Source organism: Sminthopsis crassicaudata, chromosome 1 (genome assembly GCF_048593235.1).
Source record: "Sminthopsis crassicaudata isolate SCR6 chromosome 1, ASM4859323v1, whole genome shotgun sequence".
In the NCBI taxonomy this organism is placed as follows: Eukaryota; Metazoa; Chordata; class Mammalia; order Dasyuromorphia; family Dasyuridae; genus Sminthopsis; species Sminthopsis crassicaudata.
The window spans coordinates 184,555,104-184,575,349 of record NC_133617.1 but is presented as its reverse complement, the minus strand read 5'-3'; the positions used below and the strand labels follow the sequence as shown (position 1 = coordinate 184,575,349).

Here is a 20,246-nt window from a genome sequence, read left to right as displayed (position 1 = left end):
TTTTTAGTGGTTGATTGTGCAAGAAATGTTGATGTTTTTCTACATTGTTTTGCCTCTTCATGCATCAACAATTTTCTTTTCCCATAATTCTCTGTAAGGAATCCTGCCTTTCCTTTTGAAACCACTGTCATTCCAGACTGCTGCTGCCCCTTAATAGTTTGCCTCTTGCTCCTTAGCTCTATTTCTATTTTTGTTCCCTGATGGTGTTTATCTAGGAACCCTATTTCCCTGGCTCTCACCTCACACTCTAGTTTTACATACATGTGTTGTTGTTCGGTTGTTTTCATTCTGTCTGACTCTTCATGACCCCAATTTGGGGTTTTCTTGGCAAAGATATTGGAGTGGCTTGCCTTTTCTAAGTCATTTTACAGATGAAAACTGAGATTAATAGGGGTAAGTGATTATTCACACAACTAGTAAATGTCTGAGACCAGATTTGAATTCAGGAAGATGAGTCTTCTTGACTCCAGAGCTAGTGCTCTATCCACTGTGCTACCTAACTGCTCCACATATGAGAAGAAAGGCAAATGTAGAAGCCCTCAGAATATGTCAGTCACATGCAGAGGGCATATTGCTGAGTAGAGGGTGGTTATCATTAATGTATAATGTGATGGAGAGCACTCAGTTACACACTTTAGTTTGGAAATGTTTTCATCCTATGGGGTAAATTTGCCTAATGGAATATTGACCAGTAACATGTCCCAGTATTTTCATTTCTAGCTGGATAAATCACTTTACCCCTCTATGATTCAATTTTTCCATCTGGAAAATGAGGATGAAAGTAACTAAATGATAATTTTTGCTGCCTATTCAGTGTTATTTCTTCTGATTTCCCTCATTATTTCTCTTATTCTTTCTCTCATTTGACCTTCATAGAATAAATGTTCTCCAGAAGCTGCCTAAGATCTTGGAGATCAGCTAATTCTCTGCTCCTCATCGAACAGATGAAACAACTGAAGTTTTGAGAGGAAAAATCTTCTTCCAGTTGGGGTGGGGGTGCCCAGAAATAATCACTTGTCACATAAAAATGGGTAATTTACTGTAGATGGAGGAATTCGTTCCTTCTCCCTTGTTCTAAGAAACTGGTTGACCAAATCATCCATCAGAACCAAGTGACTAAGGTAAGCTTTTCTTGTATCGAATGGATGCTTTGATGTTAACTGGCAGTCAGGTCACATGGTGACAGGGGATACAGGATTGCTGGAGGGAAGGATGATTTTCAGGGGCACTGTGAAGGTCAAATAAGATCATGGATATAAAGCACTTTGCAAACCTTAAAATGCTATATACATGTCAGTTATTATTTCAATCAATTGTTCAATAATTTTTTAGTTGTGTCCGACTCTCTGTGACCCCACTTGGAATTTTCTTGGAAGAGATACTGGAATACCATTTCCTTCTCCAGATCATTTATAGATGAGGAAACTGAGGCAGACAGGATTCAGTGACATGCCTGGGATCACAAAGCTAGTGAGATCAGATTTTACATCACAAAGATGAATCTTCCTGATTCCAAGTCTGGCTTTTATCCACTTTGTCACAGAGCTGCACCTATCATCATTATTATTATCATTATTGTTATTAATTATTATTATTATTAACTTTCAGTTTCCAGGCCTCTAGTCTGGTGATGATTCATTCTCCAAGCCTTCTACTGCACTCCTGCTGAGTCCAAGCAATGTTTATAGGATAATACAGGAGTATGCTGGTAAATGTTTAACAACTAATCTGAGAAGGAGATGTAGGTACACACATTTAATTTTAATCTGCTTTGTTAGCACTTTCCTAAGTATAGACAATCAACAAAACAATAAATCAAGTAGCTGCCAATTTCTGAGGTGTAAATGCTCACATCTGAAAAGTTTGAAAGGGGCTCTCCCACACCAGTTAGCACTGGTTCCAGCACCCTCCTGAGATTTCTCTCCTGACTTTATACTAGTTCTGCCCCAGGGGGTAATCTTAAGAGTCAAGAGGTATACTGGTATTGGGGAAACGCCTGAGAAATAGCAGACTCCATAACTCCTCAGATTTCACTCTGGCCTTGCATAGGAAATAGGAAGTAGAAGGAGAGACTTCCATCTGTGGTTCAAATAACCCCAAATATAGCAATGCCTTCAAAAGACCCAGGTAGATTATAACCCTGCCTCCCCCCTCTCCAGTGTCATTTCCACTATTCCAGTTGTCCCTATTGGTGTGTTTTTTAAATAAGATGTCTTCCTTTTAAGGGTGGTATAATCTTAGTTGTATAAGCAAATTGTGATGCTGTAGCATTACAGAATCTCACAAATGGACAGGACCTAAGAGGTTCATCTGGTCCAACTGTTTTCAGAATGAGAATCTTTTCTTGTTAGCATTATGTAGCATTGTGAGATTTGTAAATCATATTACAAATATAAACTCACTTTATTTTTACAACAATGTGGGGAAATAGGTTCTATTATTACCCCCATTTTACAGATGAGAAAACTAAGGCAGATAGTGGTTAAATGGCTTAAAGTCACACAACTAGTATCTGAGGCTGGATTTGAATTCTTTCTGATTCCAGGTCCAGCACTCTGTCCACTGAGGCACTAAACTGCCTTCTCTACTGCACATCTGACAAAGGGTCATACAAACTTTGCTTGAAGACCTCTCTACCTTGATTCTTTCCCAGGTTATCACTCCTCGATGGCCATACTTTTCACCTTTTCCCCTTGATGACCCAGTTCAACTCTTGACTTTTGCAATTAAGTCCCTTCCTCCCTTATCCTGTGGCCAATCATTCCCTGCCAAGCCCCATCATAGAATCTCTCCCACCATCACCTGTCTTTGTTCCTATTCCCATTTGGCTGAACAAAGCTGGAGAAAAAAATAAAATTACAGATTTATGTTACATGATCTCATCTGGAATCTTTAACACTTCCTTAATCTAGTCATATCCCACTAATCCCAATGATTATTCCAAATTATTCCATATTTCCTTCCTCCCTCTATCCTCTTAACTGAGATCCTTGTCTCACACTTCACCAAAACTTTTGAGGCTGTTTGGCAAGAGTTCCTTCTTTTCCCCTGCTTTCTTCTCTCATCTCATTCAGACATCTCCTCCAGTATTTCCTCCTTTATGCCTGTCTCACCCAGAAAATCGGCCCTTTTCCTTGCCAAGGCAATTCTTTTACTTGTGCCCTTTATCTAACTCCATACTGTCTTGTCCCTTCTGTCATTCCCAATTTCTTGCTCCTTATCTACTGGCTGCTCCTTTGTTGGCTACAAATTTCCGTGTTTCCTCCATCTTAAAATATCCTCCTACCATTCCTGCTAGCAATTGTCCTATATCTTTCTTCTATTGCATGAATAAAAACCTTGAGAAAACCATCTACAAGCAGTGTTTCTCTCTCTCTTCTAAACCCTTAGGAGTCTGACTTCCAATCTCATCATTCAACTGAAATTGCTCTCTTGAAAGTTACCAAAGATCTCGATTGCCAAATCTAATGGCCTCTTCCTGATCTTCATTCTTCTTCATCTCTTAGAGCCTTTGACAATATTTATCACTCTCTTCTCCTGGATACTCTCCTCTCTTTCGTGATCCTGTCTCTCCTGCTTCTCCAACTATCTGACTGCTCACCCTCGTTCTCCTTTGCTAGAAGTCCCCCATGTCATGATCACTGACCATGAGTGTTCCCCCATGATCTATCCTGGGATCTTTTTTCTCCCTCTATGCTATCTGGCATGAGGATCTCATCATATCCCATAGATTCATTTATAATCTCCTGGCAGATGACATGTTTCCCTATCCCTCTGCCTTCAGTCTTACATCATCAACTACTTATTGGAGATCTCATACATCACATAGATATCTTAAATTCAACAGATCCCAACAGAACACATCTTTTCCCAATTTCCATTTTCTGAAGTTTCCTATTACTGTTGAAGGTACCATCATTCTGCCAGTCATTCGGGCTCACAAATTCAGAGTCATCCTGGATGCTTCATTAGCTCTTACCCTTCCATAGCCAAACTATGGTCAAGGCTTGATGATTTTGCTTTTTCATCATCTCTTGAGTCAGCCTCCTTGTCTCCGCTGATGTACCCACTACCCTGACACATGCTTTCATTACCTTATGCCTCAATTACTACAGGAGCCTGCTAGTGTGTCTTCCTGTCTTACAGCTTTCCCCACTCCAGACTGGCCTTCACATGGCAGCTAAAGTGATTTTCCTAAAGGCCAGATTTGACCATGTTTCTCTTTGGGTATGTGTTTGTCTGTATGTCTATCTCTGTTCCTTTGTCCCTGTCTTTCTGTCCCTCTGTGTGTCTCTATTTCTGTCTCTATCTTTATCTGTCACTCTCTGTGTCTCTCTCTCTGTGTCTCTATCTCTCTCTCTTTCTCTCTCTCTCTCTTTCTCTTTCTCTCTCTCTCTCTCTCTCTCTTTCTCTGTCTGTCTGTCTGTCTCTGTCTCTCTGTCTCTCTCTCTCTCTGTCTCTCTCTGTCTCTCTCTGTCTCTCTCTCTCTGTCTCTCTCTGTCTCTCTCTGTCTCTCTCTCTCTCTCTCTCTCTCTTTGTCTGTCTATCTCTGTCTCTCTGTCTCTCTCTCTGTCTCTCTCTCTCTCTCTCTGTCTCTCTTTGTCTCTCTCTCTCTGTCTCTGTCTCTCTGTCTCTCTCTCTGTCTCTGTCTCTCTCTCTCTCTCTCTCTGTCTTTCTCTCTCACACACACACACACACACACACACACACACACACACACACACACACACACACACACACAAGCATGCACTCCACTTACTCCACTTAGTATTACTATTGCTGTGAAGTTCTGGATATTCCTTTAGGATCAAGTATAAAAGCTTTTAAAACCCTTCTCCATCTGGCCCATTCTTCTCTTTCTAGCCTTCCTACACTTTCCTCCCCTTCACATACTCCACAATCTAGCTACACTAGCTTTCTTGTTGTTCCTTGAAAATAATCTCTTCACATATTAGGAGATGTCTCTTCATTTTTTTATCATGATTATTGTCATCACGGTAAATTGTTTATTTAAAAGATATTTTGTTAATGCTGCCTGAAGACACATAAGGAGAAACTCTGTATCTGCTCACCAGGGAAGGTTTGAGAATTTATTGAGATATTTAGCTTGATATATTTTAGAATAAAATAGATTTTTGACCAGCTCAGAATCATCAGAAATTATCCTACAAGATAAGCTGCCTAGCAATGTCTACCACTTCTGCTATTAGTACAGAACCATTACTTGAAACAGGATAAGGGGGTGAAAAGTTTGAAAAGTCAGTGGCTAAAGAAGTTGAGCATTTGTGAAGACCTAATGAAGCAAACTGTTGCTCTTCGTCCCAATAAAAGAACCCTAAATTTGCAACCTAAATTATCTACTGTAAGAGATTTATTCAGTTTGATAAACATTCATTAAATACATACTATTTGCAGGCTAAGCTAGATGGCACCGTGTATAGAACATCAAACCTGGAGTTAGGAAGATTCATCTTCTTGAGTTCAAACTCAGTCTCAGACATTTACTAGATGTATGAGCCTGAGCAAGTTATTTAACCCTGTTTTCCTCAATTCCTCATCTGTAAAATAAGCTGGAAAAGGAAGTAGCTGACTATTCCTGCATCTTTGCCAAGAAAATCCCAGAGGGGTTCAGTAAGAATCAGATATGACTAAGACAACTGAATAACAACAAGTACTAAGCCCTGGGGATATAAAGATGGAAAAAGACAGTGGGAAAAATAGTGGGAATACTGGACATATTAAAAAAAAAAGACACCAAGAAGAGTTATATAAAATAGAATATGAAAGGAAGAAAATTTACTGAAAAAAAAAAAAAGTTGATTATTCTGATCTGAGAGATAAGGGAGAACCAGGAAGGAAGGCTCCATGAAGAAGAAAATAGCACTTAAAGGGAAGAGAATTTTCACATGTAGAGATGTCAATGGAACCAAAACAGAGTACAGAGGAAAGAAATAAAGGTCAGGGACACCACTGCTAAGGATGAGGGTGAAAGTAAATAAATAAACGAGTGAAAGAGATTCAGACAAGAAGCTGGAGATCCAGGAGAGGGTGTATCATAGAAGCCAAAGGAGGAGTTAGCAAGAAAATCAACAGAGTTTTGAAAGGTTGAAGATGACGATTGATAAAAGATGATGGTTTGGCAATTAAGAGGCCATGGGTGACTTTGGAGAGGATTGCTTTTCAAGCATAGTGGAGACAGAAGTACGATTCTAAAGGGTTGGCAAGTAAGGCAGTGATAAGAAAGTAGAGGCAGGAACTAGAAACTACTTTTCCTGGGAACTTAGGGAGTAGAGAAAAATAGAAAGATATTTCTTCATAGCTTAATAGAGAGGCAGGGACAAGGAAAGATTTAGAATAAAATATCTCTGAGTATGCTTGAAGGCAGAGGAAGTCGGTGTAAAGGGAAAGATTTCAGATGAAAAAATGAGAGCAAGATCCAGGAGAAGACGGAAAAGATGGTCTTGGGGAAACAAATTAAAGGAATTAGCTTGCAAAAGAAGGTAAATTACCTCATCCTGTGGGACTGGGAGGGAAGGATGAGAGTAGGGTGAATTATCTTGAAATGTAGAGAGGAGGAGATGAAGACACAAATCCTCACACCAGGACCTCATACTTCAAACAAGTCAAGGTTGCCTATCAAAAGAGAGGCTAGAGACAGGTTTGGGAGATTGAAAAAAGAAGAGAGATTTGAACAGTTTCTGTGGGAAGTGTTAATGTAAAATTAGTCACTGATCAACAAAAGTTTTGTTGTGTGTGCACTCATGTGAAGTTACAGAATAAAAACTGATTCTGGAGTCAGTCAGTATAATCTCCAGACTCCATTAGAAGTACTTCTTTCTCAGGAAGATCTGAGTTCAAATCTGGTCTCAGATACTCAACACTTCTTAGCTGTGTGACCCTGGACCCTGAGGGAAAAAAAAAGTACTTTTTTCCTTGGCACAGGAGTAGAAGCAGAGAAAGATCATTGCTTTTAATATTTTTGAAGTGCTCTAACTTTGGAATTATTGATTGATCCATTCAACAAACTTCCACATTGCACCAAGGGCCATACTTGATTGAATATGAAATCTTTAAGAGAGTTGGGAGAGATATTGAGGGAGTACACTAGGAGGATGTGTGTGGGTATGAAGAGCTAGGAAAGAACAGGACAGGACTGAGGAACCAATGCTTGCAGGCCAGCATTCTCAAGGAAGGAAGTGGTGCTCCAGCGGATAGAGCACTGATATTGGAAATCCGAAGATCTAGGCTGCAATTCTGCCTCAGATGCTAATCACTGTGTGATGGATCTTGGGATAGTCTCTCAATCTCACTTCCTCATCTGCAGAATGAGGATAACAACACCTGTACCTCCCAATAAAAAGAGTTGTGGTAAGATAAGTGCTTCACAAACCTTAAAATGCTATAAAAAGATGACTAAATAATTATGGTAGTGAGCAAAAGGAATAACAGACACACTATTTAAGGGTGGAGATGCATTGTTAAATGGAATGATCAACTTAAAGAAAGGAGAGAAATAAGTCAGAGGACCCAAGGGCAGTGACAGAGCCCATTGTTTTTTTGGTTTGTGCTTCTTCTTGCTGTGTTTTTGGTCCAGACCTGTGATTTCATCCATTCAGGAAATTTCTTTTGAAAAGATTCTCTCCATCATATAGATAAACCACTTCTCTTAAATTTGTAGTCTTAGATATTTGCCTAAGCCACATAAGTGATTTGCACAAGCTCATAAAATACTCAAACAACGAATTTGAACTGACGTCTTTATGACTCCAAGACCAGTACTTTTTCCATCATGTTATGATGTCTATGATATATAAAACTATATATGATATATGATATATAAAAATTATTGTTTTGGTCTTCAGCATAAGTGCTATGGAATAGAAACCTAAAACAAAGCCCAGAGATCCCTTTAGAATTCTGCTCTCCTTAACTAATTCAAGAATAATATTGATCACCAATTTTTCAGTTGTTTCAATTTAACTCAGTAACTGTTCTTAAATATGTACATTGCAGAGAACTAGGACTGCTATACTTTTTCTCAGTGACCTCCTTCTGTTTAAACTCAAGCCACCTTCTTTGAAAATCCCCAGTCAGTTACAGCATACTACACATAGTAGGTACTTAATGATTTCTTTAATGAATCAAAGATTAAAGCACTTTAATAATAAATAAAACATACAATTTTTTCTTATCCTTTTCCCTGTGTCCCTACTGAGTTTACCTTATAATCATTCCTCTACAAGAGAGGATTATAACCTTTTTTTGATTAATTTTTTGTTGCACTTGTCTCTATGCTCTGCATAACAATTGCATAATAAAGCTTAATTCTTCTTGATGAGTAGAATTGTAACTAGGGTGGAACAATCAGAGCTCTTCTCTAGGGTAATGGAATTTAGAGGGTACTGACAGCACTTACAGCCATTCTCTAGGGCAGAAATTATTAGCCTTAGCATCTAATCAACAAGTATAATATTTAAAATAGAAATCTATGATTTAACTGGCTGATGCAGTTCATCCCTCACGCATCCAAACAAGCCTTGCTCCCCCAGAAGCAGCCTTTCCCTAAAAAAAAAAAAGAAAAAAGAAAGAAAAAAACAAAAACATAGATGGTTCTACATCCATGGAGACTGATTTTGCAAAAAAAATAAATTGTTGATTTGAGGTTATGTTTCCAATTGCTTGCTCTATTCATGGTCTTGTACCCCTTTTCCCAGTTAATCACTCCATGCATCTCCACCCTGGAATAGTATGCCTCTTATTCCCTTTGCTCACTATCATAATTATTAAGTCATTTTTGAATCCTTTTAAAATATGCTCATTATGTTTCTGTTGGTGAAGAAACATGGCTAAGCAGGGCACACTGCTACAAGCCTATCCCTCTCCCACTGCCTCCTCCCTTAACACTCAGAGATTTGAGATTTGTCTTCTATGATACCCCATATCAGATCCTGACAGTATGTCTCAAATAACATTTCAACATAGATTCACAGGTCACAAGCCACGAAAACGCTACTTAGCATCCAGAGATGTTTTCCAAATGGGACAAATTTTTAATCTTTCCAAGGCACTGGATGAATCTATTTAATAGTCACTAAGATTCAACAGTGTTCAGTAGCGAAAACAATCACTTAGTTCTCATTTTTTTTTTTCTGGTGAGACCTCAGAGAGCCTTGGTACCTGAAAGCAGATGATATTAACACAGTGAAGAGACCATTATTGTAAACACATTATAACATTGGTCAAAAATGTCAGGGAATTCTGCCCATGAATCAACTCTGTCGAAGAGAAATGAGGCTAGACAACTATTTAAATAGGATTCACATTTTCCCCCAAACAAAGCTAATCTCATCCTGGTGTTGCACAGTTGAAGCTAGCAGCGAGACAGTTAGCCTAAACGCTCGGCTGGGGAGATACAGCTAGCCTGGCTCAACTCCCAGGAGGCCAAGTAAGGATAAGCATCAATATTTCAATAGCTCGGGATTAGGAAATGCACTTATCAAATCTCGCCTGTGAGGGTAACTAGCAAACATTAAAACAACAAGACATTCTGTATCTTACACAAGACTGATAGGGATGAAGTGTCTGGCTCATCAGCAAAAATATACCCATTATTCTTGTTCCTTTTGACTAGCACAAGATGTGTACAAAATCCTAAGAATGAGACTGAAGCTGCTTAGAGAATTATCACCAAAAGGATCTTAATTAGACTGATAGGTAGCTTTTGAGAATAAAGAGAAGAAAAAAATCAAATGGCTGTGCCTGGATGTGGTATTGAATGCCTGGATGTTTAATTCAAAGGATGGAAACAATGGGAAATCAAGTAGCAGCCAACAAAAGAATGTATTTGTGTTATAGAATTCCTGTTTCTTCTATTGTTTGGAAAATCTGGGAAAGCCCAGTGTGAATCTAGTCATCTGTTAAGTACATTTCCTATTATGTTTCATAGTTATCATAGATTTAGAACTGGAAGGAAAATTTAAAGTCCGACCCCCTCGTTTTACAGATGAGGAAACTGAGACTCTGTGAGAGAGATCCAATAGGGATTTGAACTATTCTCTTACTCCAAATGCAGCAATTGTTCCTTTTAACCATTCAGGTGGAGGGGGAGAAGATAGGCAAAATCCTTTGAAAATCGTTAAAGCAGTGGATACCCAGGCATACTTTGCTCATTTGTAACAAAAAATGCCTACTGCATTAAATTTATTATTAACCCATAAAAGGCAGGTTGTTAATGGATAAAAAATCAGCTTTAGAGTTCAGAAAACCTGGATCTGAGTCTTATCTCAGACATATATTAATTGTAAACTTGGGTAAATCTCTTCACCTTATAATATCCTAGGTGACTCTCTAAACTTAAAAACTATTTGCAAATTGTCTACACTGGTAAAAAGAGTTTACACACTGGGAGTTCCCTATATTTGTTAAACCACAGATTCTAACTAAATATGATTCTTATACTTATATATAGTACATATAATACATATATACATATAGGTATATTTATGTATAATAAAATAAGACATATTCCAACTATATAAATTTGATTCTTATATTTTTATGTATATAGTACATAAAATATTTATATATACATAAAAATAAAACCAAGAAGTAGGTATGTGCACATACCTACTTCTTAATTTTGTTTGGTTAACACAGAGTTCACAAGTATATCCAAAAAGAAATCAACAGGTATAAAGGTTTTTTTTTTTTTTAATCTTCTCTAAACAATAAAGAAAACTTCATAGAAATCATAGAGTGCTAGAACTTCAAGGAACTTTTTCCCCTTGATTTGTACAGATTGTAACCTGAGGCCATTGAGGGACTGGAAAGATTTTTTTTCTCTCTAGCTAAGAGGCAGTTTAGCTCTAGTGATTCCTAGGAAATGCTCTGAATTCTCATTTCCTATTACCATCCAGAGGTTCCCTAAAAATAAGGAGCTACATTCTAGGACACACCCTTTGCCTTGGGTTCCTCACTTCCAGGTGTCCAAAAGGAAAGGAGTGTGGGCAAAGGGAAAGGTGTTTATTTTCAAAGATCTAATTGCAACTCTGACAAGTAACTTGGGATCAAAGTAGTTTTTCTTAGTTCCTTTGATCTTCTGATAACCACATTTAGCACTTTCCCCAGGCAGGGCCTCCCCTCCCAGTTTTCTGTTTTCTTCTATCCCTCTCCTATCTCTTTTAAATGACAAGGCTGCTAAACATTTACTGAAGGAAATGTATTCTGAGGCCCAAGGAATTTATCAGATTGCATAAGAAATTCACAATTTACAAACAAGACCTAATGGGAATATGGAACCTTGCAAAGAAATCTAAATGGATGCCTAAAAAGATACTTGATTCATTTCTGATAACTTATCCAAATCAATTAGGCTTAACTTTTTATTCTGGTTGTACATCTCATGGATGATTTCTGTCCTGCTTGTCCTACATAATTCTTCATTTATAATACTCGGGAACCAAACTTAACCCAAACATATATCTTTTCCATTATCACAACTTCAAATCTTTGGACACTGTGGCATTGCATAAATCAGACACAATATTCTTGGAAAATACTGCTGTTAAAAAAATATGAGTCTTTGTTTTAGGGAGAAGTTTAGGGAACACATGTAATGGAGAGAATACTGGATTTAGGAAGAGAAGCTCTGAGTTCAAAATCCAATTTTGCCATTTTTTATCTGTGTGTTCGTAAACCCAATCAATTTCTTTGGGTTGTAAAGTGAAATTATATTAAGTTCTTCTAGTTCTAAATCTACAATCCTATGTACAAAAGTACTCACAAATTAATGAAGGCATACACATACACAAATAATTTCAATACAAAATGTAATATGATTAGTGCAAAGGAAACACACAAAGAGACATTGTACAAAAATTCAGAAGTAGGAAAGATTTACACCTAAGAGAATTAAGGAAGGATAGTTTCAATGGAGGAAGTGATCTTTGAGTTCATCTTGAAAAAGAAATAAGATTTCCATTTTCTAAACCAGCTTGTCCTTTTCTTTTGTCTGTCTCATGAAACAGTAATTAATCTCATTTCATCAGCTTAAATATAGCTTCTGCATTAGTCCTTTGTGGTTGTGTTAAATGTAGGTTCCCTAAGATGTCATCACTGGTCTATAGTGTTGCTTAACTACCCACCTACCTCAACCACTCAGCTGGCAAAGCACAACATGACCAGAAGGCAGGGGCATTTGTGAGCCTACAGACTCATAATCCTTAGTCCACTCTCTCCAACAACCCTGGGCAACACTCTTATTAAGCCAGTAATACCTGTACTTAATATTTTGGAAGAGCACACAGTGACTGATTTATAGTCAGTCAGTAAAACTTTATTAAGCACCTGCTATATGCCAGACACTACTAAATGCTTGTAGCAGGTACCAACAACCTATATAGTAAAAGGCAAAAACTACATCAGAGATGATTTTTAAAAATTAAGTATTGTATTTGAGTTTTTTCATATTTGCAGGTATTTTCCTTGACTCCATCCACTTCCCACCCCTAAGAACCCTCTCTCACAACAACCACTAAGTATAGCTTAACAAAATAAATCAATGCGTTGATTATAGTTGACTGTTATGTGAGATATAATCTCATTCAGTACCCAGAATCTATCACCTCTTCACTGAGAAAGATGTTTCATCAAGAGTTCACTGAACTCATACTTAGCTATTATATTGAACAAAGTTCTGATGTCTTTGAATATTGTTTTCTTTATAATATTGATGTTTGTTTTATCACTTATTCTTTTGGTTGTCCTTACTTTGCTCTTATATCCTTTTATACCAGCCATCCCATGTTTCTCTGAATTCTTCATATTTACAGTTTTTTTTTAAATAATGCAGATTCTTGTACTTGTATTCATATGCTATTCAGTCACACGCCAATACATGAGCACTGATTTGGTTCCAGTTCTTTGTTGCTACAAATAATTTTTTTTGTAAATGTGGTACATTTTGAAAATGATTTTTCAATAGCATTTGGAAACTAGATAGTCCAAGATAAAATGGCAAAATTGATAAAATTCTCTAATACATTCATTTCTATTATGGAGACAACCCTGGATCTCAAAGATTACATGAATGAAGCTCAAGTTCTGATCAAGATGGAATTGACTTTGAATATTGGTCCAATGATTGACTATTATATCAGTAACCAACCTTAAAAGTTCAGAAAAGGCTCATCACCAAAGGAATGGCTGCCAGATGATGAGTGTATTTGGATTAGTGACTCATAAAGCTACTAATTAGTGTATAGAGGAGTTGTAATCTTCAATAAAGATAGTATTCAATGTCATGGTTTTTTTTTTTAAAGTATTAAATTGAAATGTACTTTCAGAAGCATTTCAATAGTATTTACTGAGCAAGCATTATGTGTCACGTACTAGAGGTATAAAGATAAAAAACAAAGGATTCCCTAGCCTCAAGGAGCATATATTATACTGGTACCCATTTGCCTCCATTTCTATAATTCATTCCACCTTTTGGTTGTCCTTTCAGGAAATGCCCCATGCTTCAAAACTACTTTTTCCCCCTTCTTGAATCTACTGCCCTTCCAATTTAAATTCCCTTTTTCTTAATGTAGTTGATCTCTTAGCTGATGCTAGAAAATGCATTTCCTTAATACTGATAAGAAGATTCTAAAATTATAATTATCAGTTGACCTGCTATACCTTTCTTTCTTTTCTTCTATTTTTTTCCTCCTCTATTATAACCCTACTCTAACTCTTCGTCATAGTATGGAAGTGATCCTGAGCTCATGAAAATTAACAGAAGATGAACACAAGCTCTACCAAAGTGGAAAGACTTTGAGTAGCAGCCGAGGGACAGGGCCTAAGTTTAGCTAGATTCAGAAAGGTTCATTGCCAGAGGGACGGCCGCCAGATGATTAAGATTTTTTTTTTTTTTTTTTTTTTTTTTTTTTTTTTTTTTTTGGCCTTAACAACTCATGGAACTATCAGTTGAAGTGTGGCCAAAACACTTGTTGTGTTTTTTTTTTTTCCTTTTCTGAATAGGAAAGCCCACAACTTTCTCTTTTTCTGAATCGCTACTCTTCTCCACATCCCAGATGTCCATATGAATTATTTGTGACTGACCTCCGGCAGAGCGTTCTTTCTAAACTTGTATTGGTCTGATCAGCCACAGTCAGACACACTAACTTGATGTCATTTTGATCTTCAAGAATGAAGGACACCAACCAGATACTTCTTATCCCACCCCCATCTTCCACCGTTTATTTTAGTTTTAAGTTGGAAAATAGGACTAATAATACTTACCTCTCAAAGGGTTGTTATGAAGAAAGCTTTTTTGTAAGCTTCTCCTTGTTAAATCGCTATTATTATTTAGTTATGTCCCACTTTTCAAGACCTCATTTGGGTTTTTTTTTAGCATTTTTTTTTTTTTTTTTTGCCATTTCCTTCGCCAACTCCTTTTATGGATGACAATACTGACACAACCAGGAGTTAAGTAATTTGCTAAGGGTCCCACAAGTATAAGTGTCTGAGATAAAACTTGAACTCAGGTTCTCTTCCACTCCAGACCCAGCATTCTATCTGCTGTGCCACCTAGCTGTCCCATAATTTTCCTACCTTTGTCCAAAGTAATCCCATGGAAGAACTGAGAATCACACACTAGACGGAAGCTGAATTTAAACTTGGGTCTTCCAACCCAATCTCCCATTTGCTGCCATTTTGCCTCTGTTATGTAGCTTTGTTGTGCTACTGTTCTTTCTGGATATCCTATCCTACCCTACCCTCATTTGGATTATAAATTCCATGAGGTCAGGAAGTATATTTTACCTCAATTATGTATCTCAGCCAGCACCTAGTGCAGTGTAGTATACAAAATACACTGTTAAATAAAAATTGCTAAATTAGAGATCAAATTAATCTCTGATTTATGGAATATGAGGGAGTAATTTTTTGTATCTGAGTATTCTGACATTGCCTCTTCCCTTCTCCTACTATAACAATGGAGTTTTTACGAAAGGTTTGTTTCCAAAAGTATAATTCCAAAGGGTAAACACACAATCCCTTTTTCCAGCCTCCAGTTTAGGTGCAGTCTCTGAGAAAATAAAGGGAATTGCATATAATCCCATTCCAAATCTGAACCCCCCTTGGGCTTGAACCTCAGGCACTCTTATCACATCTTCTAACCTACTTGCAATTCTGCTCCAAGATTGTCATGGTTCCACCTTCTCCATCCTGAAGATCTTCACTAGCACCTAAAACAAGAATGGAACAGAAACAAACACTCAGAGGCCCCTTTCTTAGAGTTGGGGTTAAAGAAAGAGAGTGGGGAAGGAAATCCTTGCCCTCTCACAAATTCATTTCATGATGTCCATCCCGAGCATACTAGATAAGAGATACTGAAAAAGAGCATAGCGGAAAAAGATGATAGAAGTCTCCCTAATCTTAAAGATGAGGGAAGTCAATCAAAGGAGGATATTCCCATTCACTCAACAAGCTCCCTTAGACAAACTGGGCATCCTCAGAGAAACCTCCAGGCTGTCTCTGTGTGAAAATTGGGTGTGCTCACCCAGCCTAGATTTTAGTAGCTCATCTTGAATCCTGTCTCAAAATCAAGTCTCAGGGCCCTGCTGCTTCTGACCTTTTCTTTGATCTCATGTCCTGTTACCCATTATATCCTGCTTCAACTTAAACCCTATTTCTACCCAACTCTGCTTCCCAACCCCAGAATTGCCCCTCCCGCCACTTGTAACAGACAGGTCCAGAGATTACATGAGCATCAGTGGGAGTCCCTGAGAGATAAGTGTGACTAGAAACAGACAATCTGCATCCTATCACTTTCTCTGGGTTATTTTCTCCTACTCCTGAACAACTAAGAAAAGTTCCATTGAGTTTTCAATTAGGGCAAAGGGAGTTTCTAATATTCCTACAAATTTAAAAACTTTCAGAATATTGGCTCCTTGGGAAGAAAAAAACTTGTAGCTAAACCCGGATTTCCCACCTATCCTCGGGGTTCCTAAACTATACTGGGTGTTTACCTAGACTTACCTGGGTAAAGAAAGTATGGATTACAATAGATCTGAGTCTAGTTTTTTCCCACAATCTTTCCATTCATGAATAAACTCAATCACAGAGTTTAATAGAAAAAAAAAAAAAAGAGTGAATTTGGAGCCAGATATCTGGATTCAAATCCCAGTTTTCACACTGATTTTATGACTTGGCCAAGTCACTTGAATGAATTTATACCTCAATTTTTTATTGTAAAGTGAAGATAATAAATATTAGCATTGCTTATCTCAGAATTTGTGTGAGGAAAGGTCTTTGCAAACATTAAAAACAACATAAGTGAGAATTGTTATCAATATGGCTTTCATGTTTCTTATTCAATAAGCTATCACAAGAAGGATCAGAATTATATTCGGGATTTATTATCAATATAGCCTTTGATGAGGTCTAGATTTGGGGTACCCAAATGAAATTGAGGTCTAGTGGCAGGTTTGGGGTACAGGGAGTCAAATAGAGCTCCCCTGCAACCCTTTTGGATTCGGCACAAGGATACGGAGTTAAATGAGGTCTAGTAGTGGCACAAGAGTCCCCTGTAAAGGAATTTACAGACCTGAAAACCTAGATTGATAAAAGAGGTTCATTATGGGGTTTGGAAGTAAGGTTAAAGTTTAGTTAGTAAAAGGTGAAGGTAGAGATAAGAGGGCATTGGAAACAGTGTTCCAGTGGGCAGAGACCCTTGGCATGCCAGTGTAAGGCTGGCATGTTTGGAACCTCTGCAAAGAAAGTTCTCTAGCTTGGCTCTTTTATAATGAGAGATTTAGATAAAGGGGCACATGGATGCAGTCCCAAGTTGGCTCCTCCCTGGGTTTCAGCTAGGGCTAGAATTTGCTAGGTGGGGGTTGGGAAACCTGAACAGATCATTAGAATGGGGGCTGGGACAGTCCAAGTTGGCTCAGATCCCTTGGGGGCTGGGATTGCCCAGATAACTCCTATTGGAATTCAAAGGGGTGCTTTTGACCAGGATTTGTGAATCAAAGGTCCTAGATTCTTGAATTGGTAATGCATCAGCTAGTAGGGGTTGGGATTTAGAAAGGAATAGATCAATCTGAAAGGATTAGTTTCTTAAAGAGATCACAACCCGCATCACCTTCATATTTCTTATTTTTCAATAAGATATCACAAATAGGATCAGAATGATAATTGGCAATTATTATCAATATGGCTTTCATGTTTCTTATTTTTCAGTAAGTTATCACAAATAGGATCAGGATCATAATAGATAAGTAAAGCATTTATTAAATGCCATTTACCAGGCACTGTGCTAAAGATACAAATACATGAAAACAAGATTGCCCTTATTTTAAGGAGCAATCTCTTTTGTTATATCATTTGAGAGAGAAATCTACCACAAAATAACTCTGCTTCTTTGGCATCTCAATGTCTGAATTCTGTCATTAGAAATTTATTTCTTTGGTTTAAACAGTGCCCTCTTTTTAAAAATTTCTTTTACTTTTGGTTAAATGGGGAAAAAATAGGTCATTAATAGTTCAGCACAAATACAGTCTCCTGTATTTAAAAAACAATCAACCTAGGAAGGTCAGGAGGACCTATGTTCAATATTGACTATGTTATCTTAGGCCAATCGTTTAAGCTCTGAATAAACCAGTCAACTCTCTAAAACTAGAGATTTCATAGAAGCTCCTGAATTCTATGGCCAGGGACATTTTTCATGGCTCTTCCTTATACCAATGAAACCCAAGATCCCAACAGAGTAATAGCTCAGTACAAATTAGCTAAGTAGATAGTTTCCTCTGGGTGGGATTGAGAGCAGGGTAAAAGGGACATCATGTATATACTGGGTAAATACCTGATGGAAAAGGAGGAGCTAAAATCGAAGAAAAACATGTCCAGAGGACAAGAGAGGAGCGATAGCTCTGGAAAATTCATAGGATTCTTGGTTCTTTTAGCTGCTGGTGGACCACTCGTAGTTAATATATATCTACTTTATTTTTATATGAATACCTATCTAAATATGTTTTGTTTTTCCCAAAAGAATGTAAACTCCTTCAGAGAAGGAAGAGTTTTTACTGTTGTCTTTATAGCTTAGGGACTAACTTAATGTTTGGCATTAGTATACACTTAATAAGTTCCTGTTGAGTAATTGATTTTAAAAATATTTTGACTACTTCACAATTTTACTCAAGGCTAGTCCTGATTGATAACTTTTTCTTTCTTTCTGCTTTCTTGTCTTCTATGATACAAAATAGTTTTAGCTGAACTTATGCTTTTTATTTTCAGATTTATGAGATGAAAATTGCACAACCTGATTTGTACAAACTGTGCCCTACCCATTTGATTTGTTTCTAAGTAGGAAAAGAGACCTCAACTCCTACCCAGAGAGAGGAACCACTCACCCAGCGGAAAAATCTCACTGATTCAAGTTCCAGGATTGTCTACCAAAGCAAAGAAAACAAAGTTAAAAAACAAATACATATTCTGCAGGGTTTCCCAGAAAAGACGCAGGTATTGGTTAGCATGGCAAGTGTTTTGTTTTATTTTCTTTTTAGAGTTTCGGCCAGGATGGCAGAATGTCAACATCCATGATGTTGTAATCAAGTGTGGGACATTTATCCCGTAATCCGAAACCACAGCTCTTGAAAAAGCTGTGTAATATGGCAAAATCAAATTGCATCTTTCGAACATCTCCTAAGCACATTAAAATGAGTCAATCCAGACTCATATTTCTGTGTGTTTGCTAAGTCTGCCCTGTATAATGTCCACATAAGCATTTCAGAGTAACTATTTCAGACACTAATGTTACTAATAATCTCCATCAATAAGAAAGTGATAAGAAAGTAGAGAATGAATGAACTAATGAATGAATGAATAAAAAAAAACATTTATGAGATTGTAGTCCCTGTCATCTTAACTATTATAGTACTATGAGCTAAAGAAGTAGGGATTAGGATCTTAGGAGCTAGGGGCAAGACCAGTGGTAGGAACTTTTTTACCACTGTTTCATCAGAAGGAATGATGTTGACTTCCAGCTCTTTCAAATCCAGTGAGTAGTCAAGCAGTCCAGACAAGAGGGAAGGTAACCCCCAGTGGTGATGATGTTCTGATGTTCTTGCCCAGCCAACTTCCATAGATTCTGGGACATTAATGTTCTACCCATTGCAACCTAGAAAAGTAGTTTGTAGTTTTTTTTAAGAGTTTATTAAAGAAACCTATGACCTTTGATCAGTTGACAGAATCAGAACAATTTAGTGGGTTTCCATGATAAGAAGCCCATTAATAGCCTTAAACAAAACAGTTTCACCAATGTACTAGGGATGGAAGAGAGATTACAGGGTTTAAGAATTATGTGGGTGATTAGGAATTGGAAGGAGGAAGTATATTTCTTTCATTCTACTCTTCAGACTGGTACCAAGCACTGTTGGGAGAAATAAAAATTGATTTTTCAGGACCACAATTTTAAGATTAATTAAAATTCTTATTTTTTTTTGGAATATAATTTCCAAGCTTAGGATATATGAACTGACTTTCAGTTATTTGTGGTGATGTTAAACAGTAAAATCTAAGTAAAACTCCTATTGGCCAATTTCTGCCTATTCCAGAATAAAGGAAAGCCTGCAGGTCTGTGCCCCTACCAAAATATGACAGATTCTCAGCATCCTAATGAACAGGACCTTAAAAGTGATCACATCCAACTTATTTCACCCATTAAGGAAGTGAGACCTAGAGACAGTAAACTATTTGCTCAAAGACATACAGATTAAAAGTGGCAGATCCATGATTGAGACTTTAGCATTCTAAGTGTAGCATTTTTTCCACTGCCCTAGGAAGGAAAGAAAGGCAGCTCACTTGCTTGGTGGAAGGACTTCACAATGCCTGAAGTCAAGAAGACCTGAGTTCCAATATTGCCTCTTACTTGTAATACATTGACTAGCTGGGTGATTTTGGACAAATTATTTAATCTCAATTTGCCTCGTTTTTCTTTCTTTTTTTTTTGGAAGTAATATTTTAAATAATAATTAATATTTTCCAATTACAAGTAAAGATAATTTTTAACATTTAAAAAAATTTTGAGTTCCAAATAATCTTCTTCCTTCCCATTTCTCACCTGTAAAATGGAGATTATAATAGTATCCACCTCCAGAGTTGTTATAAGGATCAAATGAGATCTTTGTAAAGTGCTTAGCACAATGCCTGGCACATAGTGGGTAGTACATAAGTACTCATTATTATTGTTGTTGATGTTAAAAGGA

General features: G+C 37.3%; 1 long non-coding RNA gene across 1 annotated transcript; it reads left to right on the top strand.

Moving 5' to 3' along the window:
• Window positions 1–218: 218 nt before the first annotated feature.
• LOC141553454 (uncharacterized) lies at window positions 219–19,721 on the top strand. Its single transcript, XR_012485457.1, has 3 exons — window positions 219–393; window positions 877–1,121; window positions 18,277–19,721. It is a non-coding gene; the product is annotated as an uncharacterized LOC141553454 (long non-coding RNA).
• Window positions 19,722–20,246: the final 525 nt, after the last annotated feature.